Below are 27,015 nucleotides of genomic sequence, written 5' to 3' on the forward strand. Positions count from 1 at the left end.
CCTAAAGAAGAAAAAGACTCATCACTATGTAAACATTATAGGCCTATTTCCTTGGTCAATGTTGGCTATAAAATATATTCAAAACTACAAGCATTAAGATTAGAGTCTTCCCTTCCGCAACTCATTGGAAAGGAGCAATCAGGGTTTATAAAAGGTAGATTAGCTTCTGATAATACCAGATTGTTTCTAAATGTTCTTAGTAAAGCTCATTTTCTTAACAAATCTCAAGCTGCCATAACTATTAATGCAGAAAAAGCATTTGATAGGATTCATTGGGACTTTATGATTAAAACTTTATCATGGCATGCGTGGTTTTGAGCCCTAAATTTATTTTCTTTTATACCATTATTATATAAATCTCCGTGAGCTTCGGTTTTGGTCAACTATACTATAGCTCCCTATTTTTCTCTTAAGCGTGGTGTTCGACAGGGTTATCCTCTTTCACCCTTATTATTTGTTTTAGCTCTTGAGCCCTATCTTACTCGTATTTGTCTAAATCCTGATATTTCTGGTTTTACGATAAGCAATTAAAACTAGCTGCATATGCAGATGATATTTTTTATTATATGTCCTCCCCTGACAGATCACTTCCAGCCACATTAAACAAAAATAGATCTCTTTTCACAAACCTCTGACTATAAAATTTATAAAGATAAACCTGAAGTCCTTCCACTAAATAAATTTACCTTTAAAGATTCCTTTGTTGATTCAGGTTTTCAATGGGCCTCCTTAGCTAAGATTAAGTATTTAGGTATTTGGTTTACATCTTCTGTCAAATAAACTGTTGATAGTAATTTTAAAGAACTCCGTCAAAAGATTGACCGCTTAATCTCCTCATGGAATCCTTTATACTTATCTTGGTGGGGTCGCTTGGATGCTATAAAAAGGATGATTTTTCCTTTATTACTTTGTACTCTTTCTATGCTACCAGTGTTTATTCCAAGTACTATTTTTAAACAAATACATTCTATATTGTCTAAATTGTTATGGAAAAATAAGAAGGCAAGGCTATCCCTTGCTTGCTTACAAAAATTGAAAGTTGAAGGCGTAGTGCATTTTCCGAATTATGCTAACTACCATGCTGCTTTTGGTTTACAACAAGCTTCGTTTTGGCTTTCTGAATCTGTGCATTTTTCTTCTCCATTATGGTTACAAATTGACTCACCCTTGTTGAACCCCTTCATCTCAAAATAAACTTTATCTTTTACATCGAAAAGTTCTCTTCTTTCTACTCCAGTTCTTAAACATGCACACTCTTTATTGTAGTCTACATTCTCTAAACAATCATTAACTCCTCTTAATTTATTCGCTGAACCTTTATGATATATGTTAGACTTGACAGCCTTAGGGTGGTCACCCCTAACGTTTTGCCTGCCTCCCTCCACTTTTTGGACACTGTTTTGGCTGGTTTTAGGACTCTACTCACTTTACCACTGCTAACCAATGCTAAAGTGCATATGCTCTCTCCCTTAAAACATGGTGACATTAGATCATACCCAATTGGCTTATTTAATGTACTTATAAGACCCTAGTAAAGTGCACTATATGTGCCCTGGGCTTGTAGATTAAATGCTACTAGTGGGCCTGCAGCACTGATTGTGCCACCCACTTAAGTAGCCCCTTAACCATGTCTCAGGCCTGCCATTGCAAGTCCTGTGTGTGCAGTTTCACTGCCAATTCAACTTGGCATTTAAAGGTACTTGCCAAGCCTAAAGCTTCCCTTTTTTCTACATATAAGTCACCCTTAAGGTAGGCCCTAGGTAACCCATAGGGCAGGGAGCTGTGTAGACAAAAGGCAGGACATGTATCTGTGTAGTTTACATGTCCTGGTAGTGTAAAACTCCTAAATTCGTTTTGCACTGCTGTGAGGCCTGCTCCTTTCATAGGCTAACATTAGGGCTACCCTCATATACTGTTTGAGTGGTAGCTTCTGATCTGAAAGGAGTAACAAGGTCATATTTAGTATGGCCAGAATGGTAATACAAAATCCTGCTGACTGGTGAAGTTGGATTAAATATTACTATTTTAGAAATGCCACTTTTAGAAAGTGGCCATTTTTCTGCACTTAAATCCTTCTGTGCCTTACAATCCATATCTGGCTCCCTTGTGCATTCACTCCGACAAACCCCACACACAGGATGCTCAGTCACACTTGCATACATCTGCATTTTGAATGAGTCTTCCTGGGCTGGGAGGGTGAAGGGCCTGACACTTACATGTCACAGGACAGTAGCCTGCCCTCACACAAAGTACTGCCACACCTCCTACTGGGACCCTGGCAGACAGGATGGAACTGAAAGGAGACCTTGTGCACTTCTAAGCCACTCTTTGAAGTCTACCCCACTTCAAAGGGGCATTTGGGTATTTAAACAGGGCCTCTGCCCCTACCAACTCAGACACTTCCTGGAGAAGAGAACCTGAACGAGAACCTGCAACCTGCCAAGAAGAACTGCCTGGCTGCCCAAAGGACTCACCTGACTGCTTTCTGAGAAGGACTGCTGCCTTGCTCTTGCCCTGCTGCCCTGCTGCCTTGCTGCTCTCTGGCTGTGCTGAGAAGGGCTTTCCAGGGGCTTGGATAGAGCTTGCCTCCTGTTCCCTGAAGTCTCAGGACCAAAAAGACTTCATTTCGGCAAGAAGAAATCCCTGTGCGGCGCAAATCGACGCACAGCCTGCCAGAAACGACGCACAGCCTGCATTGCAGTGAGAAAATCACTGCACATGAACTGGAACGACACAGCCCGACTTCGCAAGAAGAAGATCAATGCAGCACCAGCGTAGCAACAGGAAATTTGATGCATAGCCCACTGGATTGACGCACAGCCGAGCCAGAGCGACACAGCCCAACTTCCTAAGAGGAAGTGACACAGCACCTGCCGTGTGGTAGAATTTTCCATGCAGCGGCTACCGGATCAACGCAGCCCCTGTGACTTCGTCATGCCAGTCCAGGATTTCAACGCATCATCACCATGGCGTCCGAAAACACCACGACCCAAAAAGGACCTAAGTTCGAGCAATGGAAATCGATGCAAAGCCTTCTCTGCGTGAAAAATAAACGATGTATCGCTGTGTGGGGCCCGAGAAATCGACGCACACCTCCCTGTTTTCCACGCATTACCTCTGTGGTTCCTTGCAGAGATTTTCAATGCAAACCAGGTGCTTTGTGCTTGCAAGAGACATTTGTTGCTTTTAAGAGACTAAAGACACTTTATATCATTTTTACAGTGATATTTCAAAATATACTTGTTGCATCTTAATCGTTTTGACCTGCATCTTACCAGGTAAATATTATAGATTTTTCTAAACACTGTGCGGTGTATTTTTGTGGTGTTCTACTGTGTTATTGCATGATTTATTGCATAAATACTTTACACATTGCCTTATAAGTTAAGCCTGACTGCTCAGTGTCAAGCTACCAGAGGGTGGGCACAGGATAATTTGGATTGTGTGTAACTTACCCTGACCAGAGTGAGGGTCCTTGCTTGGACAGGGGGGTAACCTGACAACCAACCAAAGACCCCATTTCTAACAGTATAATAATTTAATTAAAATAAATAATAGACTTATTTTTGGCGTACTTGGAAATCTAAATTTATTATATGGATAAAACACCTCTTTGAAGGGAATGTTCCTCTTTCTTTTCCTCAATTTCAGCGAAAATGTAACTGCTCCACTTCATTCCAAAAACAGTTCAACATCTTAATTAATGTAGTCCTAGATTTTCTGGTTTTTCTACAACTTGAACATACTGTTTTTGCCTATCCTTCTACATTCACTACTTTACTCAATTCAACCCCTAAAGCTTCCACTATTTATAAAGTTGTATTACTTCCCAATACCAATCAAGCCAAGTTTAAGTATGAACTTGCATGGGAAAAAGATCTGGGAGTTAATTGGGAGGTCATTTTTCGGATTAGGATTTGGTCCTGTATTTATAGAATATCTAGAGCAGCTAACATCACACAAACTTTATTTTTTATTTACCACAGGCTTTACTTTACACCCCTTCATTGCTCGAAAATGTTCCCCTCCAATTCACCTAAATGTTGGTCGTGCGATTTTCCCAAAGTGGATTTATTGCATTTACTTTTTTGGTGCCCGAATACATTAGCTTTTTGGCATAAAATATGGTTACAGTTGACTCAGATATTCAAATTAAAACATCATTTTAACATTTTACATATTTTTTGGGGCACTTTGTCTAATGAGTTATTTTATAATGCTTCAGATAACAAAGTTTTTGATATTTTTCTTGGTGTTGCTTTTCAGTAAATTGTATATTATTGGAAATGTTCCTCTAAACTTTCATATATGGCGTGGTGGAATAGTGTTTTGTACCACCATAGATCAGATACTTTATTTCTATATCAATGTTCTAAAGAGAAAAATGCTCAAGAGTTATGGTTGCCATTAATTAATTATTTATATAAAGAAGACATTTCTGTATCTGTGACAGATGGCATATTGTCAGAACATTTTCGTCCTCCCTGAACTTGTCTCTCTGTCCCTTAAACTTTGATTATTTTCACTAAATTTCTATGTTACTTATTATGATATTACTCAATTTTGAAATTCCCGGTAATCTGTTTTACATATAAGGATATGTGTTTTCCCTTATCCCTCCTTCCTAAGTCTCCCCAGGAAAACTCCTAAAAAGAAAATACTTTTTTATTGTATCTTTCAAAGTTTCAATTTAGATAGTTTAATAAGAATCCACATGTGATATGAAATGTTTATGTTTTTCAAATTACCTAAATAAAGTCCTTTAAACACAAAAAGAAAATGCATTCCACACCTATTGGCTTTGACAATCCGTGATTCCCTAGACTTAGCAGAAGGTATTAACATCATCACAGATGATGGTAGGGCAAAAGCAGCAAAAAGTAAAAGCCTACGTACAAACCAGGGCTGTACGAAAAAACATCTAAGTGCTTCATCTGAGAACATCAATGAGGCATATTTGCTCATTACAGGTTTGCGGGTAAATCCAGCTATTAACTTCTACATGGGGGAAAACGGAACCCACAATGTTTTTCCAGGTTGCTATTCCCATAGAAATGAAGTCCTTGAAAAATAGTATTTGTGTACCGATTACCATGTTTTTCTCTCATTCTGAGGACTTTTCCAGGATAAATTCTGCCTGCTTTTAACATGTGATTTTTTAACTCATAAACCTGGTTTGACTGGTACCATCCAAATTGGACTTTTGCTTGAACTTTTGATGAGGGCCTTAGAAAGAATGCACAGTTGGAGGAGGACGACAAAGCAAAGGGATAATGCACCTTATTAAAGAGTTGCTAGTCATACATAGAGGTGCGGCAAGGTTTCACTAGTACCTTTGGGGCATATTTACAAGCCCCTACCGATGCCTTGCATCACTCTAGCATCATTTTTATTTTTTATGCTGAGGCGTCGTTAAGGAGCCCATCCCCTCATCATATTTACAAAGTGGCAAAATGCACCACTTGCCCGACATTATGCTTGCGCCAGGCATAATGTATGCAAGGGGGCGTTCCCCAGCAGGGAGGCCCCAAAAAATGGCCCAGTGAGATTTACAAGATTTCACTGCCCCATTTATTCTGTCACTTTTATTGCCTGCTCAAGGCAGGCGTTAAAGTGACGCTCCTCTATTGGCCTATAGGCCTCCCGGTGCTTTGCTGCACTAGCGCCAACTTTTTGGTGCTAGAGCAGCAAAGTGCCACAGCAGCGCCAATCATTTTTTTGCTGTTGTGGTAACGCCTGCCATGGTGCACCGTTTTGTAAATACATTGCAACTATAGTGTTGTTAGGGGAGGCAGGGGGACGCCAAAAAAGGGGCGCATCAGGACCGATGCACCACTTTCTTGTAAATATGCCCCTTTATCTCTTATTTTGTAGCTTGGCTGAGCTCAGGACGTGACACTGCAAGAGATGATGGCTGATGCAAAAACAGCATATGTATCTCACAATGCTTCTAGGTGATATGAAATGAAATGTTCAAAACGAGGCTTCCAAAATTAATAATAAATTATTAACTAGGATAGTAAAAGTAGAAAATTACTATTGCGAAATATAGGCAATAATGCTATGGACAGGACGAAATAGAATTAACTGCCCAGTGTGGGATTTAAGAATAGGGTCGTAGAACAAAGAATGTAGGATCCATCGGAGAATGTCAGTATAAGAACCGGTTCATCAAAATGCCAGTGTCTCTGGAAGTTGGTAGTAGAATTCTGTTCTGTGACTGAGCCAGACTTGGGGTGAGCTTTCCTGTCATGTGGAAGAAACTGGACCTGTTGAATAAGGAATCGTCACCCCCTTTTCAGAGACATCAACTTTAGCCTGGAGTGAGTGGTTACTGATTTCACTGACAATCACTTAGAAACAGAATAGAGACTATCCAATGGTTGGCTCAAAATAGATCAGAGTCACTGAACTCTGCTTTTGATGGCAGGGTTGGAGGTTACTTATAAAACTATTGTTTGAAATTCAAATTTATAATGCCAAAAAAATGCATAAGTTATAAAAGTTTTAGATCAAGAGGAATAGGATAATAGTTTTAGTACACCGCTGCGGAATTTGTAAAATTCTTTTTACGTGGTAGTAGGGAATATAATACAGTTTAAAACATAAAACAGCCTGTGGCCTGTGCGCATCCCTGCTCATTCCTTCATGCTCTCCCTTCACATAATCCTTTGTAAATTCTCCTTATCTTTATCCGTTTCGTGTCCGCAGATGAGCATGAGTCTCACTGATCTCTGGGCTCAAACAACCACACTCTGAGCTCTGTCCCAATTGTAGTGAGTGTCCTCCTCTTGTTGCAGCACCCCATAAATATCTAATAAACGTCCTGCATTTTCTTTTTTTTCAAATGAGCACTTTTGCTTTGTGTAAACATTTGACCAATTCTAAGTTCTTAAGTGAATATACTGTGTTTATCTTCCAATTATTTAAAATCATTCTTTGAGGTAATTCAACACGAAATTACACGTTTGAAAATATATTACATGTATTCCCTTAATCCCAATGCTTTTTAGGTGTGACTAATGCTCTTCTACAGGGAGAATTTTTTGTTAGATTCTGAAACCAAAGAAAACAAGTAACTTTAATTTAACAACTTGGGGGCATATTTAAGAGCCCTTTGTGCCACCTTAGCGCTGCCTTGGCATCATTTTTTTTACGCTAAAGCGCCAAAAGGTAGCCTCTTCCCTCCGCCATATTTAAAAAGTGGTGCAATGCTTGCATCCTGCCACTTTGTAACCCATTGTGCCACATTATGCCTGCACCAGGCATAATGTATGCAAGGGGGCGTTCCAGCATTAGAAGGCCCGCAAAAATGGTGTGGTGAAATGTACCAGATTTCACTGCACCATTTTTGGCATAATTTTTAACGCCTGCTCAGAGCAGGTGTTAAATTGATGCTCCAATAGAAACCAATGGCCCTCCTTGCACTTTGCTACACTAGCATCAACATTTTTGACACTAGTGTAGCAAAGCGTCACAATAGCGTCAAATATTTTGATGCTATTGTGCTAACGACTGCCTTGGTGCGCTGTATTATAAATATGGCACAACTATGGTGTTATTAGGTGCCGGGGGGGGGGGCACAGAAAATGTGATGCATCATCTCTGATGTGCCACTTTTTCATAAATGTGGCCTTGGTGTAAAAGGAAACGGAAATGGAACCTTTGTTAACAAGAAGACTTTTGGGGAGGTCAGCGCATGCAACCTACATAATGTTGAGGAGTTTACTTTACGAAATGCCTTTAGATAATGGCTGATAACATAAAGAACATACCAATCACTCCATAGCTGTGCCTGTCAGGGAGAATGCTTACTACAAAACACTTCTCTTGCTCACGGTTGAGGTAAGCGTGGTATGCTAAGTGGTTCAGCTATCATTTACTCTAAGGTCCAATTCCATTTGCCTTTCATTTCTACGTATGCTTAACTTCCTATGCAATCTGTATAGTGTGAGGTGAAAATAACAAAAGCTGTGCTGTGCATTAGCGGCATGGACTGAGAAACGTACATATAAACTATTATACCTTATGTAAGTCTCCCTCCTTTCCCTATATCTTCATAACATGGACAACACTATGCAATGGGTGGACTCACCTTGCTTAGACCTTGTCTCCTACACATTGATCATTAAACTCAATAAATATATGTAAGCAAGCGTTTAAAAACGCAGCCTCCTCGTGCTGAGGCAAAGCTCTCAGATAGCCTCCTCATGCGCATGCTAAGCTCATAATGATCAGTGTAACTTCCATGTGCACAGAATTAGCCTCTAACACCGGATGCTTCTGATCATGGATACGTTTAGCTTCACATACTCCATGCAGCCAGTCCTAGAACAGGTTTGCCTCAAATACCCATCGTGTCTATCCGAGTTGCAGGTTTTGCATCAAATGTCCAGTGCAGTTTCCTATGTGCAGGTAGAGCCCACAATGCAGCAACCTCAGACACCATTTGGTATACACCGAGCATCACCACCACTCTCTTGCTTGCTCTTCAAAATCAATGTATGCAAGGAACAAGACCTGATAAATGACCAAATATATGCCAATGACATCAAAATCCACTTTAGGCTGGAGATCAATTTCGAAAACCAGGCTAATATCACTTCATGGTTTTATCACATTTCCAGTGGATGAGTGAGTGTGTCCTCTGTATGAATGGAACTAAAACTTCTGATGGGAGGGACTTAACTAGAATCTTTGAGCTTCATCTGTTCCAAAGGCTTTGCAACGCCCCATACAGCTTCATCAAAAGTAAGCAATTTAGGGCTAATCTTCGATGTTAAGCTTTCCATCACATCAACGTTAATCCAGCGATAAACATGCGACTCTTCTTTCTCCCAAAAAGTCCTGACCGTTTTCGAAGCAGTCAAACTATGGTCATACGTGAGTGGCGGTTATGGTCACCTTGACTATTGTAGTATCCTCTACTCAGGGCTTGCTAAGAACCTCATTCAGAGGCTCCAAATGCTGCATGTTAGGCAGCTGGGATGATCCATCACCTTGAACATGTTAGCATGTTAGCACATCAAATCAACATTGATACTACTGGAATGACTCCGGCTTGATGTTGAGATTAAGGGGCATATTTATACCCCATTTGCCCTGAATTTGTGTCATTTTTCTTTACACATATTCGGCGCAAAACTAACTCGATATTTATATTTTGACGTTAGACTACTCAAATGGCAAAATATTGAAGTTTGCACCATTTTTGGGATGTATGAACCTACCTTGTGTCAATGAGATGCAAGGTAGGCATTCCCATCTAAAAAATGGTGATAACCTCATAGTCCCATATTTATCCCCCTGTGCTAAAATGTCGCACAGGTGGGAGGAGGGGCTTAATAATGGTGCACAGCTTCCTTTGCACCATTATTTACCGCCTGGGTCAGACCAGGCATTAAGGGACCTGTGGCTCCATTTCTATGGTTAAACACCATGGAATGGGTCCACAGGTGCCCTCCTCAAGCCCCAGGAACACCCCCACCCACACCAGAGGGACACCGGAGGATGGGGGACCTCATCCCAGGTAAGTAGGGTAAGTATAGGTGAGTATTTGTTTTTAAAATTAAAGTGCCATTGTGGGCCCAACTTGGGGACCCCTGCACGGCACCGGGTGCAGTGGCCATGCCCAGGGGACACTGGTCTCCTTTGCTGGCCATTGGGGTGGTGGGCATGACTCCCGTCTTTTCTAAGACTAGGAGTCATGTGGTATGGATGGTTTTGCATCAGAAAATAATGCTAGGCTGGTTAGAGTCATCTTTTTTTACTCTAACCAGCCTAACGTCATTTTTGGGTGCAAAACTCCCTTCTCCCATACCGCCAGCCCCACCCTGCTATCGTCATTATTTTTACGCTAGCCCATCCTGTGCACCGGCTTGCACCATTCCATAAATACGGCGCCTTGCTGGTGCTCAGGAATGGTGCAAGCTGGTGCTAACTGTTTTGGTGCAAAACTGCGTTGGTGCAGTTTTGCACCAAAAAGTATAAATATGCCCCTAAGTTTAAACTCCTCTGCACTGTTCATGAAGCCTCGTTGGGGAAAACACTCAAAATATATGCACTCATGGGCCCCTACTGCTCACGAACCAGGAACTTTCAGTCAATAACTGCATATTATCTCAGCCAAACATAGAACATACCGCCTAAACAGAGAGGAAGATACTTAGGCCCCAAAGCTCTGAAACACCCTGACCCCAAAGCAGAAATTCACATAAAATACATGCATTTCAGAAGAAAAATGAAAACCCTACTTACACATGTGTTTACAGTTTCACACATTAAATGGGTTGCGACTGAAAAAACTCAACAATGATTTCCAAACGAGCAAAGCTAATTTCACCTCTGCAAGACTTTTCAGAGTTCTGAAAGAAGTGATTCATCTTTAGTTCTATCCCAATAAACTAGTGCAGTCTGTTCTAGTGCTGATAAATAACCCGTGCTCACCAACTAAAGTCCCCATTGACTAGCACAGTCCCCTCACATGCAATTTTAGCCCTGAATTTGCTTTTCATCCCAGAAGGATATCAGGGCCTATTTCTAGAAGTCTTCTTTAAGTTCTGACTTGAATTGTGATTTTCTAGGTACCAAAGAGCATGAAATTTGACTTTGCCATTGCTAGTTGCTGCAGTTGAGACCATTCGCTCCATAATTAAAAACATCTGTGGTTTTGTTTACCTCAGAGTGGTTAGATGTTGGTAATGGATGGGAGTGATTACAGGTATTACTTTTTGTTCATTGTTTGTTTAAGGCTGCGTTGTGATTGAATCTGACATTGTAGTGAATTTTGTGAAGTAATTCACTTACATTTTAGTTAATAAAACAGATAAAAAGGTAGATGCGTGCACCGTTAGAACCAGTTGTACACGGGGTGCATACATTGTATTAACTGCAACATGCAACAAATTGATGGATCAGGCACCGATGATCACTCCTGGTACCATTCGAGTCCCTTATTTTTCTCATACTGTGCAATACCAGACAGATTCCAGCCACCAAGTTATATTAAGGCAGAGTGTGGTGAACGAGGAGAGTGAGATTTACTGAGAGGAGTTCAAAGGAAAAGTGAGCCTGGGCCTCGAAGAGGGAGCAGGTCTAGAATGCCTATGAATAGCTGGGACTTTAGGTCATAGTAGTCAGGGAGTAGTAACTAGAATGTAAACAGAAGATGAAAAAATATGGAGGAACCTTTTGTGTACCAAAAGAGGATGAAGGCTAATGAGCCAGAGTATCTAAAACTATTCAACTACAGAGCGCCCATTTACCAAACAGCGTTTAGATGTGCTTGCAGAGGGCAACTGGGAGATTGTACGGGATAGTGTTTAATTTGAGCCAGTGGTTGCAGGTGGGCCCCACTGACACTCATGTTTGAGGACCAGCTATTATTTTTCCTCACAAGCTTTGAACTAGATCAACAGAGATAAAAAAAAAGCACAAAAAGGGGAAAGAAGGAGAAAGAAAAAAAACGGAAGACAGTGACAAAAGGAGAAAGGGAGGAAAAGGACCTTCAAGAGTGCGATAAGGGGCAGGGAGGATCTGGTCGTGCTGTGGTCTCCGGAGCAAAACTTAGGCCGATATTTATGAAAAAGTGGCGCATCAGAGCTGATGCGCCACTTTTTCTGCGCCCCCATACGTATTTATGATATGGCGCACCATGGCTCATGTTAGAAAACTAGAAATGTTTATGCTAGTTTGGTGTTTGGCAGGATTAGCACCAACAATTTTGATGCTAATCCTGCAAAGTGAAAGAAGGTTCATTGAAATCAATGGAAGCCTTATTTTAATGCCTGCCTTAGGCAGGCATTAAAAATGATACAAAAAATGGTGCAGTGGAATCTCATAGATTCCACTGCACCATTCTTCTGGGCCAGAACACCCCCCTTGCATACATTATGCCTGGCACAGGCAAAATGTGGTGCAAGGGTTTACAAAGTGGCGCAATACATGCATTGCCCCACTTTGTAAATATGGCGCTGCATTTTTGCCAACCCAGCAACACATTAGCGTAAAAAAAATGATGCTAATGTGGCGCAAGGTTGCTCTAGGGCCTTCATAAATATAGCCCTTATTGTTTTACAAATTAAACACTGGAGTGTGGGATATGTAGTGAGGATTTGAATAAAACAAGGCTTAAATTAAAGGGTCAAGACATTGAAATATGTTTCAAAGATTCAGGGTCAGTTTATTAGATTCATGTCATTTAGGGATGATAAATTATTGAAAACCTCAACCCTTCTCCTACCACCAATACTTTTGCAAATAATTTCACTCTCCAAGGTGCATGGGAATTACAGTTTAGAAGGACTCCAGTTTTACAGCAGAGATCAGATGTCAGCAAAACGTTTACTTGGACTAATTAAATAATTTAATATGTGACTTAAAAGCACCTGATCTGTGAGCATTTTCCAACCACCTACCTATGATTAAGACATTTAGTCGAAACGCGTCAGGATTTGGGTGGTGCTGCCGTTTTAAAATAAAATTGAACCCTGGGAGTCAACTGGAACCGAGCCTCAGCATCGTGTTTTTGTGTTTGTTACTGGGATACTCCACCCTTTGCGCTGAGGCCGCCCTGCAGGGTTGTGTGCCCCTGATGGAGAATTTTGACTGTCTTGTATATATATATATATATATTGTAGGAAGTTGGCTCTGTATGTGCTATTTCAAAGTAAGGAATAGCATGCACAGAGTCCAAGGGTTCCCCTTAGAGGTAAAATAGTGGTAAAAATAGATAATACTAATGCTCTATTTTGTGGTAGTGTGGTCGAGCAATAGGCTTATCCAAGGAGTAGTGTTAAGCATTTGTTGTACATACACATAGACAATAAATGAGGTACACACACTCAGAGACAAATCCAGCCAATAGGTTTTTATATAGAAAAATATATTTTCTTAGTTTATTTTAAAAACCACAGGTTCAAATTCTACATGTAATATCTCATTCGAAAGGTATTGCAGGTAAGTACTTTAGGAACTTCAAATCATCAAAATTGCATGTATACTTTTCAAGTTATTGACAAATAGCTGTTTTAAAAGTGGACACTTAGTGCAATTTTCACAGTTCCTGGGGGAGGTAAGTTTTTGTTAGTTTTACCAGGTAAGTAAGTCACTTACAGGGTTCAGTTCTTGGTCCAAGGTAGCCCACCGTTGGGGGTTCAGAGCAACCCCAAAGTCACCACACCAGTAGCTCAGGGCCGGTCAGGTGCAGAGTTCAAAGTGGTGCCCAAAACACATAGGCTAGAATGGAGAGAAGGGGGTGCCCCGGTTCCGGTCTGCTTGCAGGTAAGTACCCGCGTCTTCGGAGGGTAGACCAGGGGGGTTTTGTAGGGCACCGGGGGGGACACAAGTCCACACAGAAATTTCACCCTCAGCGGCGCGGGGGCGGCCGGGTGCAGTGTAGAAACAAGCGTCGGGTTCGCAATGTTAGTCTATGAGAGATCTCGGGGTCTCTTCAGCGCTGCAGGCAGGCAAGGGGGGGGTTCCTCGGGGAAACCTCCACTTGGGCAAGGGAGAGGGACTCCTGGGGGTCACTTCTCCAGTGAAAGTCCGGTCCTTCAGGTCCTGGGGGCTGCGGGTGCAGGGTCTCTCCCAGGCGTCGGGACTTTAGGTTCAAAGAGTCGCGGTCAGGGGAAGCCTCGGGATTCCCTCTGCAGGCGGCGCTGTGGGGGCTCAGGGGGGACAGGTTTTGGTACTCACAGTATCAGAGTAGTCCTGGGGTCCCTCCTGAGGTGTTGGATCGCCACCAGCCGAGTCGGGGTCGCCGGGTGCAGTGTTGCAAGTCTCACGCTTCTTGCGGGGAGCTTGCAGGGTTCTTTAAAGCTGCTGGAAACAAAGTTGCAGTTTTTCTTGGAGCAGGTCCGCTGTCCTCGGGAGTTTCTTGTCTTTTCGAAGCAGGGGCAGTCCTCAGAGGATGTCGAGGTCGCTGGTCCCTTTGGAAGGCGTCGCTGGAGCAGGATCTTTGGAAGGCAGGAGACAGGCCGGTGAGTTTCTGGAGCCAAGGCAGTTGTCGTCTTCTGGTCTTCCGCTGCAGGGGTTTTCAGCTAGGCAGTCCTTCTTCTTGTAGTTGCAGGAATCTAATTTTCTAGGGTTCAGGGTAGCCCTTAAATACTAAATTTAAGGGCGTGTTTAGGTCTGGGGGGTTAGTAGCCAATGGCTACTAGCCCTGAGGGTGGGTACACCCTTTTTGTGCCTCCTCCCAAGGGGAGGGGGTCACAATCCTAACCCTATTGGGGGAATCCTCCATCTGCAAGATGGAGGATTTCTAAAAGTTAGAGTCACTTCAGCTCAGGACACCTTAGGGGCTGTCCTGACTGGCCAGTGACTCCTCCTTGTTTTTCTCATTATTTTCTCCGGCCTTGCCGCCAAAAGTGGGGCCTGGCCGGAGGGGGCGGGCAACTCCACTAGCTGGAGTGTCCTGCTGGGTTGGCACAAAGGAGGTGAGCCTTTGAGGCTCACCGCCAGGTGTGACAATTCCTGCCTGGGAGAGGTGTTAGCATCTCCACCCAGTGCAGGCTTTGTTACTGGCCTCAGAGTGACAAAGGCACTCTCCCCATGGGGCCAGCAACATGTCTCGGTTTGTGGCAGGCTGCTAAAACTAGTCAGCCTACACAGATAGTCGGTTAAGTTTCAGGGGGCACCTCTAAGGTGCCCTCTGGGGTGTATTTGGCAATAAAATGTACACTGGCATCAGTGTGCATTTATTGTGCTGAGAAGTTTGATACCAAACTTCCCAGTTTTCAGTGTAGCCATTATGGTGCTGTGGAGTTCGTGTTTGACAAACTCCCAGACCATATACTCTTATGGCTACCCTGCACTTACAATGTCTAAGGTTTTGTTTAGACACTGTAGGGGTACCATGCTCATGCACTGGTACCCTCACCTATGGTATAGTGCACCCTGCCTTAGGGCTGTAAGGCCTGCTAGAGGGGTGGCTTACCTATACTGCATAGGTAGTGAGAGGCTGGCATGGCACCCTGAGGGGAGTGCCATGTCGACTTACTCGTTTTGTCCTCACTAGCACACACAAGCTGGCAAGCAGTGTGTCTGTGCTGAGTGAGAGGTCTCCAGGGTGGCATAAGACATGCTGCAGCCCTTAGAGACCTTCCTTGGCATCAGGGCCCTTGGTACTAGAAGTACCAGTTACAAGGGACTTATCTGGATGCCAGGGTCTGCCAATTGTGGATACAAAAGTACAGGTTAGGGAAAGAACACTGGTGCTGGGGCCTGGTTAGCAGGCCTCAGCACACTTTCAATTGTAAACATAGCATCAGCAAAGGCAAAAAGTCAGGGGGCAACCATGCCAAGGAGGCATTTCCTTACACAACCCCCCCCCAAACGAAAGAGGATGAGACTAACCTTTCCCAAGAGAGTCTTCATTTTCTAAGTGGAAGAACCTGGAAAGGCCATCTGCATTGGCATGGGCAGTCCCAGGTCTGTGTTCCACTATAAAGTCCATTCCCTGTAGGGAGATGGACCACCTCAACAGTTTAGGATTTTCACCTTTCATTTGCATCAGCCATTTGAGAGGTCTGTGGTCAGTTTGAACTAGGAAGTGAGTCCCAAAGAGGTATGGTCTCAGCTTCTTCAGGGACCAAACCACAGCAAAGGCCTCCCTCTCAATGGCACTCCAACGCTGCTCCCTGGGGAGTAACCTCCTGCTAATGAAAGCAACAGGCTGGTCAAGGCCATCATCATTTGTTTGGGACAAAACTGCCCCTATCCCATGTTCAGAGGCATCAGTCTGCACAATGAACTGCTTAGAATAATCTGGAGCTTTTAGAACTGGTGCTGAGCACATTGCCTGTTTCAGGGTGTCAAAGGTCTGTTGGCATTCCACAGTCCAGTTCACTTTCTTGGGCATTTTCTTGGAGGTGAGTTCAGTGAGGGCTGTCACAATGGATCCATATCCTTTCACAAACCTCCTGTAATACCCAGTTAAGCCAAGGAATGCCCTGACTTGAGTCTGGGTTTTTGGAGCTACCCAGTCCAGAATAGTCTGGATCTTGGGTTGGAGTGGCTGAACTTGGCCTCCACCTACAAGGTGGCCCAAGTAAACCACAGTTCCCTGCCCTATCTGGCATTTGGATGCCTTGATAGAGAGGCCTGCAGATTGCAGAGCCTTCAAAACCTTCCTCAGGTGGACCAGGTGATCCTGCCAGGTGGAGCTAAAGACAGCAATATCATCAAGATAAGCTGTGCTAAAGGACTCCAAGCCAGCAAGGACTTGATTCACCAACCTTTGGAAGGTGGCAGGGGCATTCTTTAAACCAAAGGGCATAACAGTAAACTGATAATGCCCATCAGGTGTGGAGAATGCTGTCTTTTCTTTTGCTCCAGGTGCCATTTTTATTTGCCAGTACCCTGCTGTCAAGTCAAAGGTACTTAGAAATTTGGCAGCACCTAATTTGTCTATGAGCTCATCAGCTCTTGGAATTGGATGAGCATCTGTCTTGGTGACAGAATTGAGCCCTCTGTAGTCCACACAAAACCTCATCTCTTTCTTTCCATCTTTGGTGTGAGGTTTGGGGACTAAGACCACTGGGCTAGCCCAGGGGCTGTCAGAGCGCTCAATTACTCCCAATTCCAGCATCTTGTGGACTTCCACCTTGATGCTTTCCTTAACATGGTCAGACTGCCTAAAGATTTTGTTCTTGACAGGCATGCTGTCTCCTGTGTCCACATCATGGGTACACAGGTGGGTCTGACCAGGGGTTAAGGAGAAGAGTTCAGGAAACTGTTGTAGGACTCTCCTACAATCAGCTTGCTGTTGGCCAGAGAGGGTGTCTGAGTAGATCACTCCATCTACTGTGCCATCTTTTGGGTCTGATGACAGAAGATCAGGGAGAGGTTCACTCTCTGCCTCCTGATCCTCATCTGTTACCATCAACAGATTGACATCAGCCCTGTCATGGAAGAGCTTAAGGCGGTTCACATGGATCACCCTCTTGGGGCTCCTGCTTGTGCCCAGGTCCACCAGGTAGGTGACCTGACTCTTTCTTTCTAGTACTGGGTAAGGGCCACTCCATTTGTCCTGGAGTGCCCTGGGAGCCACAGGCTCCAGAACCCAGACTTTCTGCCCTGGTTGGAACTCAACCAGTGCAGCCTTTTGGTCATACCAAAACTTCTGGAGCTGTTGGCTGGCCTCAAGGTTTTTGGTTGCCTTTTCCATGTACTCTGCCATTCTAGAGCGAAGGCCAAGTACATAGTCCACTATGTCCTGTTTAGGCTCATGGAGAGGTCTCTCCCAGCCTTCTTTAACAAGGGCAAGTGGTCCCCTTACAGGATGACCAAACAGAAGTTCAAAGGGTGAGAATCCTACTCCCTTCTGTGGCACCTCTCTGTAAGCGAAAAGCAGACATGGCAAGAGGACATCCCATCTCCTTTTGAGCTTTTCTGGGAGCCCCATGATCATGCCTTTTAATGTCTTGTTGAATCTCTCAACCAAGCCATTAGTTTGTGGATGGTATGGTGTAGTGAATTTATAAGTCACTCCACACTCATTCCACATGTGCTTTAGGTATGCTGACATGAAGTTGGTACCTCTGTCAGACACCACCTCCTTAGGGAAACCCACTCTGGTAAAGATACCAATGAGGGCCTTGGCTACTGCAGGGGCAGTAGTCGACCTAAGGGGAATAGCTTCAGGATACCTGGTAGCATGATCCACTACTACCAGGATATACATATTTCCTGAGGCTGTGGGAGGTTCCAGTGGACCAACTATGTCCACACCCACTCTTTCAAAGGGCACCCCCACCACTGGAAGTGGAATGAGGGGGGCCTTTGGATGCCCACCTGTCTTACCACTGGCTTGACAGGTGGGGCAGGAGAGGCAAAACTCCTTAACCATGTTGGACATATTGGGCCAGTAGAAGTGGTTGACTAACCTCTCCCACGTCTTGGTTTGTCCCAAATGTCCAGCAAGGGGAATGTCATGGGCCAAGGTTAGGATGAACTCTCTGAACAGCTGAGGCACTACCACTCTCCTAGTGGCACCAGGTTTGGGGTCTCTGGCCTCAGTGTACAGGAGCCCATCTTCCCAATAGACCCTATGTGTTCCATTTTTCTTGCCTTTGGACTCTTCAGCAGCTTGCTGCCTAAGGCCTTCAAGAGAGGGACAGGTTTCTTGTCCCTTACACAGCTCTTCCCTTGAGGGTCCCCCTGGGCCTAAGAGCTCAACCTGATAAGGTTCAAGCTCCAAAGGCTCAGTTCCCTCAGAGGGCAGAACTTCTTCCTGAGAAGAGAGGTTCCCTTTCTTTTGCTGTGTTGCAGTTGGTTTCCCAACTGACTTTCCTTTTCTCTTGGTAGGCTGGGCCATTTTTCCAGACTCCAGCTCTACTTTTTCACCCTGTGCCTTGCATTGTGCTCTTGTTTTCACACACACCAGTTCAGGGATACCCAGCATTGCTGCATGGGTTTTTAGCTCTACCTCAGCCCATGCTGAGGACTCCAGGTCATTTCCAAGCAGACAGTCCACTGGGATATTTGAGGAGACCACCACCTGTTTCAGGCCATTGACCCCTCCCCATTCTAAAGTAACCATTGCCATGGGATGTACTTTTCTCTGATTGTCAGCGTTGGTGACTGTGTAAGTTTTTCCAGTCAGGTATTGGCCAGGGGAAACCAGTTTCTCTGTCACCATGGTGACACTGGCACCTGTATCCCTCAGGCCCTCTATTCTAATTCTACATGTAATATCTCATTCGAAAGGTATTGCAGGTAAGTACTTTAGGAACTTCAAATCATCAAAATTGCATGTATACTTTTCAAGTTATTGACAAATAGCTGTTTTAAAAGTGGACACTTAGTGCAATTTTCACAGTTCCTGGGGGAGGTAAGTTTTTGTTAGTTTTACCAGGTAAGTAAGTCACTTACAGGGTTCAGTTCTTGGTCCAAGGTAGCCCACCGTTGGGGGTTCAGAGCAACCCCAAAGTCACCACACCAGTAGCTCAGGGCCGGTCAGGTGCAGAGTTCAAAGTGGTGCCCAAAACACATAGGCTAGAATGGAGAGAAGGGGGTGCCCCGGTTCCGGTCTGCTTGCAGGTAAGTACCCGCGTCTTCGGAGGGTAGACCAGGGGGGTTTTGTAGGGCACCGGGGGGGGGACACAAGTCCACACAGAAATTTCACCCTCAGCGGCGCGGGGGCGGCCGGGTGCAGTGTAGAAACAAGCGTCGGGTTCGCAATGTTAGTCTATGAGAGATCTCGGGGTCTCTTCAGCGCTGCAGGCAGGCAAGGGGGGGGTTCCTCGGGGAAACCTCCACTTGGGCAAGGGAGAGGGACTCCTGGGGGTCACTTCTCCAGTGAAAGTCCGGTCCTTCAGGTCCTGGGGGCTGCGGGTGCAGGGTCTCTCCCAGGCGTCGGGACTTTAGGTTCAAAGAGTCGCGGTCAGGGGAAGCCTCGGGATTCCCTCTGCAGGCGGCGCTGTGGGGGCTCAGGGGGGACAGGTTTTGGTACTCACAGTATCAGAGTAGTCCTGGGGTCCCTCCTGAGGTGTTGGATCGCCACCAGCCGAGTCGGGGTCGCCGGGTGCAGTGTTGCAAGTCTCACGCTTCTTGCGGGGAGCTTGCAGGGTTCTTTAAAGCTGCTGGAAACAAAGTTGCAGTTTTTCTTGGAGCAGGTCCGCTGTCCTCGGGAGTTTCTTGTCTTTTCGAAGCAGGGGCAGTCCTCAGAGGATGTCGAGGTCGCTGGTCCCTTTGGAAGGCGTCGCTGGAGCAGGATCTTTGGAAGGCAGGAGACAGGCCGGTGAGTTTCTGGAGCCAAGGCAGTTGTCGTCTTCTGGTCTTCCGCTGCAGGGGTTTTCAGCTAGGCAGTCCTTCTTCTTGTAGTTGCAGGAATCTAATTTTCTAGGGTTCAGGGTAGCCCTTAAATACTAAATTTAAGGGCGTGTTTAGGTCTGGGGGGTTAGTAGCCAATGGCTACTAGCCCTGAGGGTGGGTACACCCTTTTTGTGCCTCCTCCCAAGGGGAGGGGGTCACAATCCTAACCCTATTGGGGGAATCCTCCATCTGCAAGATGGAGGATTTCTAAAAGTTAGAGTCACTTCAGCTCAGGACACCTTAGGGGCTGTCCTGACTGGCCAGTGACTCCTCCTTGTTTTTCTCATTATTTTCTCCGGCCTTGCCGCCAAAAGTGGGGCCTGGCCGGAGGGGGCGGGCAACTCCACTAGCTGGAGTGTCCTGCTGGGTTGGCACAAAGGAGGTGAGCCTTTGAGGCTCACCGCCAGGTGTGACAATTCCTGCCTGGGAGAGGTGTTAGCATCTCCACCCAGTGCAGGCTTTGTTACTGGCCTCAGAGTGACAAAGGCACTCTCCCCATGGGGCCAGCAACATGTCTCGGTTTGTGGCAGGCTGCTAAAACTAGTCAGCCTACACAGATAGTCGGTTAAGTTTCAGGGGGCACCTCTAAGGTGCCCTCTGGGGTGTATTTGGCAATAAAATGTACACTGGCATCAGTGTGCATTTATTGTGCTGAGAAGTTTGATACCAAACTTCCCAGTTTTCAGTGTAGCCATTATGGTGCTGTGGAGTTCGTGTTTGACAAACTCCCAGACCATATACTCTTATGGCTACCCTGCACTTACAATGTCTAAGGTTTTGTTTAGACACTGTAGGGGTACCATGCTCATGCACTGGTACCCTCACCTATGGTATAGTGCACCCTGCCTTAGGGCTGTAAGGCCTGCTAGAGGGGTGGCTTACCTATACTGCATAGGTAGTGAGAGGCTGGCATGGCACCCTGAGGGGAGTGCCATGTCGACTTACTCGTTTTGTCCTCACTAGCACACACAAGCTGGCAAGCAGTGTGTCTGTGCTGAGTGAGAGGTCTCCAGGGTGGCATAAGACATGCTGCAGCCCTTAGAGACCTTCCTTGGCATCAGGGCCCTTGGTACTAGAAGTACCAGTTACAAGGGACTTATCTGGATGCCAGGGTCTGCCAATTGTGGATACAAAAGTACAGGTTAGGGAAAGAACACTGGTGCTGGGGCCTGGTTAGCAGGCCTCAGCACACTTTCAATTGTAAACATAGCATCAGCAAAGGCAAAAAGTCAGGGGGCAACCATGCCAAGGAGGCATTTCCTTACATATATATATATATATATATATATATAAATATAAATATATACATATATAATAATATATCGCCTCTTACTACATTTGTCCCGGATATCTAGGGTTGAATGTTCAACTCCAGTAAAATTCGACTTTATTTCAGGTCTATGCCCATAAAAGTTAAAAACACTATAAACAGCCATAAATATACAATACAGTTAAATAAAACCTCCTAATCATTCAAGACTAAAATGTTGCCTATTTTTCCAGGTGGCCAGAAGGAAGTGTGAGCGAGCATACGCCAAAGATCTTGAAGTATTAGGGCCATATTTATGGCCAAGTCATGCAGCGCAGCGTCACCCTGCTGCGCTGCGTGACAGGGAAAGAGAAGGAACGCACAGTATTTAAAAGAATATGGTGCATTTCTTCCTTTCTTCCTGCGCTGGCACCGTTTTGGCAACCTAGTGTCAACGTAGTCACCCTTACACCATGGTGCAAGGGTGCCTTTGTTTTACGGAAGATTGTTTTTGTGTGTTTTTGTGTGACTGCAGCATACATAGAAAGAGGAAGTAATGAGGAGAATTAAAGATATTTCTCCTCGTCAGGCTTTGCTGAGAAGGAGTAGCATTTTGGCGCATTCCCAAGTTTACCAGCTCCGGTAAATCTGGGAATGTGTCAAAATCCATGGGAGTTGCAAGGGAACACCCACGCAATGCCCATAGAATGCCTTCCCAGGGCAGAGTAATGCAACACAGTGTTTTGTGCTGTGTTGTGTTACTCCTGATTTATGAAGCCACGCAAGGCCACCTTAAAAGTGGTTTGCGTGGCTTCATAAATCTGCCCTAAGAGTTGTGCTGCGCGTGCACCACATTACGGGTGTAAGCGTGATGCAACTAAGGCCATAAATATGGCCCTTAGCTCTTATCAGGGCTACTGGAATTGCGCATCAGGAGACAACCAAATTATGCGGCAGGGTTGACTTAATTATGTTGCAAAAAAAGTCATTTTATACAGCATAATGTGGCACATTTTGTGATAGTGTTACTTCATTCTGATATCTTTACATGTTAACACTGTCTTGGCAAACGTTTCAACTTCTTAGGACAAGTTTAACACACAAAAACAACAATAAACAATAGAAAGATGACCAGTTAGTCTTTTTAAAAATACTTCCACTGCAGAGCAACAATCATTTTTAATAACTTTTGATCTGTTTAAGCAGCTAGAAGCAAAAAAAAAAATGTTGTTGGTAAAATCTATAGATTATACAGAAGATAATGCATTATGTGGCAAATGTGGCAAACCATAAATATGCGTCAAATGCTAAATCAACTAATTCCTGTAGCTCTGGGCTTTATCAAGTACATGCAGGTGCCACACTCTGGGTGCCCATATTTCTCAGCTTGCTTGAGCCATTTTGCACTTGGGATGGCCTATGTAAGGCAGAGATGCAGAACTCTGTCTCATCTTCAGCCCACCAAACTATAAGGTTGTTTTGTTTGGCCATGCTTAGCATCCAGTTTGAGTGTAAAATTCCAATGGTACAATGCCAGACCTAAGTTTAAGGTACAAAAATGGTGGTTCTACCTCCTCCAAGTAAATCTCAAATTGAGGTATACACTTATTAATTTAAAATGTTGTAAGACTCCTATGGGTGGTATCTGAAAGATTCGCCCCCTGAAGCCTTTCTTTTGTACACAGATTTAACCTTATGTGCTGTGCCTATTGTAATAAATTCAGGAAAAGAATAGTGATCCGACAGATTTACTAATTTACATACATGCCTAAGCAAGCCAAGCACTCGAATACCAAGGAGGTCTATAACACCGTATAGTGCCTTCCTATAAAGGCTTCACTCAGGTGTCCCCCAAAACTTTAATCCAAGACAAAGGTGGTCTTAACTTAGCAAGTGAGTATATGCCCCTCATCCCAAGATCAAAGAACAAAGGTACAATTGATGTGATGAAGGGTGACATTAGCAAGTCTGTATCATCATAGCAATAATTTTGAAAATATTGGAGTAGCCCATTATCTCAGCTTCATTTAGAGTTGCGTTCTGACACTGCAGTTTATGAACCTCAAGGACTGGGGAGTTCAAACTACCGCCCTTCACCCTCTTTGAACATGACCTTCAACTTCATGACAATAAAAGGCAATTGCTCAAGAACATCTAGCTTACTTCCACATGTCCTCAATGTCATCACCATTTTGTCCTCAAACAGAAAAATAGAACATTTAATTTGTTTTAGCTGTTCAACAGATCTGATGCAAACTGCGTCCAGGGTGAACAGGTTTGCTCTGGCTCAATCTAACCTGATCCAGTTCTGTTCTCATCCTCTGTAAGTGGCCAACACACCTTTGGCATTGAAGAGGTTTTGGATGATGTTCATCAAGGTCAGGGCTGGAATTCAACTACAGAGTGCATCAGATTAAAAGCGTGGGAGGAATAGGAGGGCAACGATTATCATACTTGATTGGCACAATGCATGATCAGTGGTTAGCCTTGTTGGTTTCAGAGGCAAATACTTCGACTGATTTATTTTGGAATTTAATGTGAGTCTTTGGAACCCTTGAAAACTAATGCTCTGATCTGAAGGATCTTTTTTGGGGAACTCAGCCTTTAATCTCATCAAAGTCACGGGGATTAAAGACATGTTTAATTGTTGAGGATTGTTCCTATTCTTCCTATGAAATTAAGATTTTTGTCAGTATTCTTATAATAAAAATTTGCTGTTACAATCATAGCTGATTTGAATTCACTAGCAACCAAATAAACATGTCAGTCACTCAACTGTCTTCATTATACAAGTATAAATGATTAATTATTCAATATAAAGCAAAAGGTTACCACATTGAAATTTCAGTCCTTGTTCTGCCAGCTTCAAGGGCCCAGGGACTGGATAGGACACCACTTGGCAGGAGTCTCAGCAGAGAGTTCAGGTGCCGGCAAAGGAAGTCTTTGAAGACCCTGAGACTTTAAAACAGGAGGCAAGCTCAGTCCAAGCCCTTGAAGACACTTCACAAGCAGGAATATACCACAAAGTCCAGTCTTTGTCCTCTTTCAGGCAGAAGCAGCAACTACAGGCCAAACCAGCAATGCACAGTCACAGGCAAAAGGGCAGGTCTCCTCCTCCAGCTCTTCAGCTCTTTTCCTTGGCAGAGATTCCTCTTAAATCCAGAAGTAATCTAAAAATCTGGGGTTTTGGGTCCACTATTTATACCACTTTCTGCCTTTGAAGTAGGCAAACTTCAAAGGAAAGTCTCTGTTGTTCACAAGATCCTGCCTTCCCAGGCCTGGCCCCAGACTCACACCAGGGGGTTGGAGACTGCATTGTATGAGGGTAGGCACAGCCAATTTAGGTGTAAGTGACTACTCCTCCTTCCACACTAGCCCTGATGGACCATCAGGATATGCAGGCTACACCCCAGCTCCCTTTGTGTCAATGTCTAGTGGAGATTCACAAACAGCCCAACTGTCAGTCTGACACAGACAGGGAATACACAAGCAGGCAGAGACACAGAATGGTTTAAGCAAGAAAATTCCCACTTTCTAAAAGTGGCATTTTCAAACAGACAATTTAAATTTAAAAACAACTTTACCAAAAGATGCATTTTTTAAATGTGAGTTCAGAGACCCCAAACTCCATATCTCTATCTGCTCCCAAAGGGAAACTGCACTTAAAAGATATTTAAAGGCAACCCCCATGTTAACCCATGACAGAGATAGGCCTTGCAACAGTGGAAACTGAATTTGGCAGGATTTCACTGTTAGGACATGTAAATCACATCAGTACATGTCCCACCTTTAACATACACTGCACTCTGCCCATGGGCTACCTAGGGCCTACCGTAGGGGTGCCTTACATGTATAAAAAGGGAAGGTTTGGGAATGGGCAAGTGGGTACACTTGTCAGGTCGAATTGACAGTTTAAAACTGCACACACAGACACTGCAGTGGCAGGTCTGAACCATGTTTACAGGGTCACTCATGTGGGTGACACAATCAGTGCTGCAGGCCCACTAGTAACATTTGATTTACAGGCCCTGGGCACCTCTAGTGCACTCACTTTACTGGGGTCTTACTAGTAAATCAAATGTGCCACTCATGGAAAAGCCAACTACACATACATTTTACACAGGGAGCACTTGCACTTTAGTACTGGTCAGCAGTGGTAAAGTGCCCAGAGTACCAAAAACAGCAAAAACAGAGTCCAGCACACAGTCAAAACATGGGAAGCAAAGCCAAAAAAGATAGGGGAGACCAAGCCAAGGATGCCAGGTCTAACAGGGAAAATTCAGTCAGAGTGATATCTGCTAAAATTGGCCTGCTTCTGGTGTCGTCCCCTATGCCGGTGCTCAACAAGGCAGCCTTGTGTGATGCAGAGACTTACACCATGTTACAGAGATGAATGTGTGCTGTGTAGCATGTGACTTTTAATGGAGCATACTCTTCCAGTACAAATTCCTTTGCATAGACAAACTCTGAAATTTCCCAACCATTTTACTTATCCTGCTGTTGTTTGGAGGAACAAAATGCTTGTTTACACCTGCTTCTTATAGGTGGTAGTTTTTTTACTAAAAGCCTGGTCTAACTTAGTAGATCGGGCTTTGGGCCAAAGACCTTGGGCATTTATGCTCATCCACCCTAGTAACATCCCACTGATGCAAATCGACATCAAGCAAACCAGGGCAAAGCGGTCTTTGCATTGAGAAAAGGGCACCTTTCCAGTGCAAAACAACTTCTGCTTTGGATAGTGAAAAGCATGTGCAACTTTACATCACTTTGCCTTAGTAAATCTGGGCCAAGGTCTCTAGGACTGGATTTTGGGACCCATACATTCCGTACTTGAAGGGCAGAAGAACTTTGAATACATTATTGCATTGATTTATATTAATAATTTAAGACTGAAGAAGTTCACTCCATGTTTGAAATACATGCTAGCTGTTGCTGGATTATATATATAGTATTACCTCATATGAATTAATTGATTAAATATGCAGTTAGGATTAAAACTTGTTTGACATTTTTGAAGTAATAATGGATACAAAATCTAAAATATATGTCAGTGGTGTGTAACCTATATAAAAATAGGATTATGTAGCAATAAGCCACACCTTCTTTGGTCTTCTAGTGATAAAGGCTAAGAATTTCTCCAGCAATACTGTACAACTCTTCTTGTTTAGTTTGCAAATTTAATGTAAGAGTAGCAGCGCTATAGTGCTTGTTATTTATTTCAAATCAGTTTGCCCTTTCCCTTTACCTATTCCAAATCTGAGTAGGTAGCAGCAAATTATTATTTAAGGACAATGACTACTCATAAACTACGTCTCAATGGCGAGAAATGTAACCAATTTAAATATATATAAATAAAAATACCAGTAGTGAGTAATGAGTGGACTTTTAGACAAGATCATCCAACGAAACGTTTTACTATAGGTATTTCGAAAATTTTGAAAATGGAAGAAATATTTACTTTCTATTTAATGCTTTTTAGAAATTGTTAAATGGTAAAGTTTTGCTTTTGCTTAATGTTCTGCTTCTAGTGAACAAATGTATTCCATATCCTGCCCCAGCTCTCCTGCTCCTATTATTATAAAAGATGAAAATGGTTAGAGAGAGCCACCTAGATTTCCTTTATCTACATTTCATGTTGCCAAGTTCAATCTGATTTTAGATCTACTTAAGAGTTACATCTTGTATATCAACCCTTATTGGGAAGTAACACAAATTGTTGGGTTTCTTTAAAAAATGTCCTCAAATTATCACATACACAAACCTAGCATGCAATACTATGGGGGTCATTCCGACCCTGGCGGTCTTTCCGCGAATGACGGAAGCACCGCCAACAGGCTGGTGGTGCTTCCTTGCCCATTCTGACCGCGGCGGTAAAGCCGCGGTCAGAAAACCGGGGCCGGCGGTTTCCCGCCGGTTTACCCCCGGCTGGGCGAACGGCGCTACAAGCAGCG

At 44.0% G+C, this 27,015-nt stretch overlaps 1 protein-coding gene across 2 annotated transcripts in view; it reads right to left on the reverse strand.

The window, feature by feature from the left end:
* Positions 1–27,015, reverse strand: part of AGT (angiotensinogen) — a 122,500-nt gene that overhangs the window by 72,776 nt on the left and 22,709 nt on the right. The window contains exon 2 of one of the 2 annotated variants that reach the window (XM_069234443.1): positions 23,897–24,022. The exons of the other annotated variant lie outside the window; for it this stretch is intronic. The gene's annotated coding sequence lies outside the window, so the exon portion shown is untranslated. The remainder of the gene's footprint in view (positions 1–23,896; positions 24,023–27,015) is intronic. 2 annotated transcript variants of the gene reach the window in all.

Source organism: Pleurodeles waltl, chromosome 5 (assembly GCF_031143425.1).
Source record: "Pleurodeles waltl isolate 20211129_DDA chromosome 5, aPleWal1.hap1.20221129, whole genome shotgun sequence".
Taxonomy (NCBI): Eukaryota; Metazoa; Chordata; class Amphibia; order Caudata; family Salamandridae; genus Pleurodeles; species Pleurodeles waltl.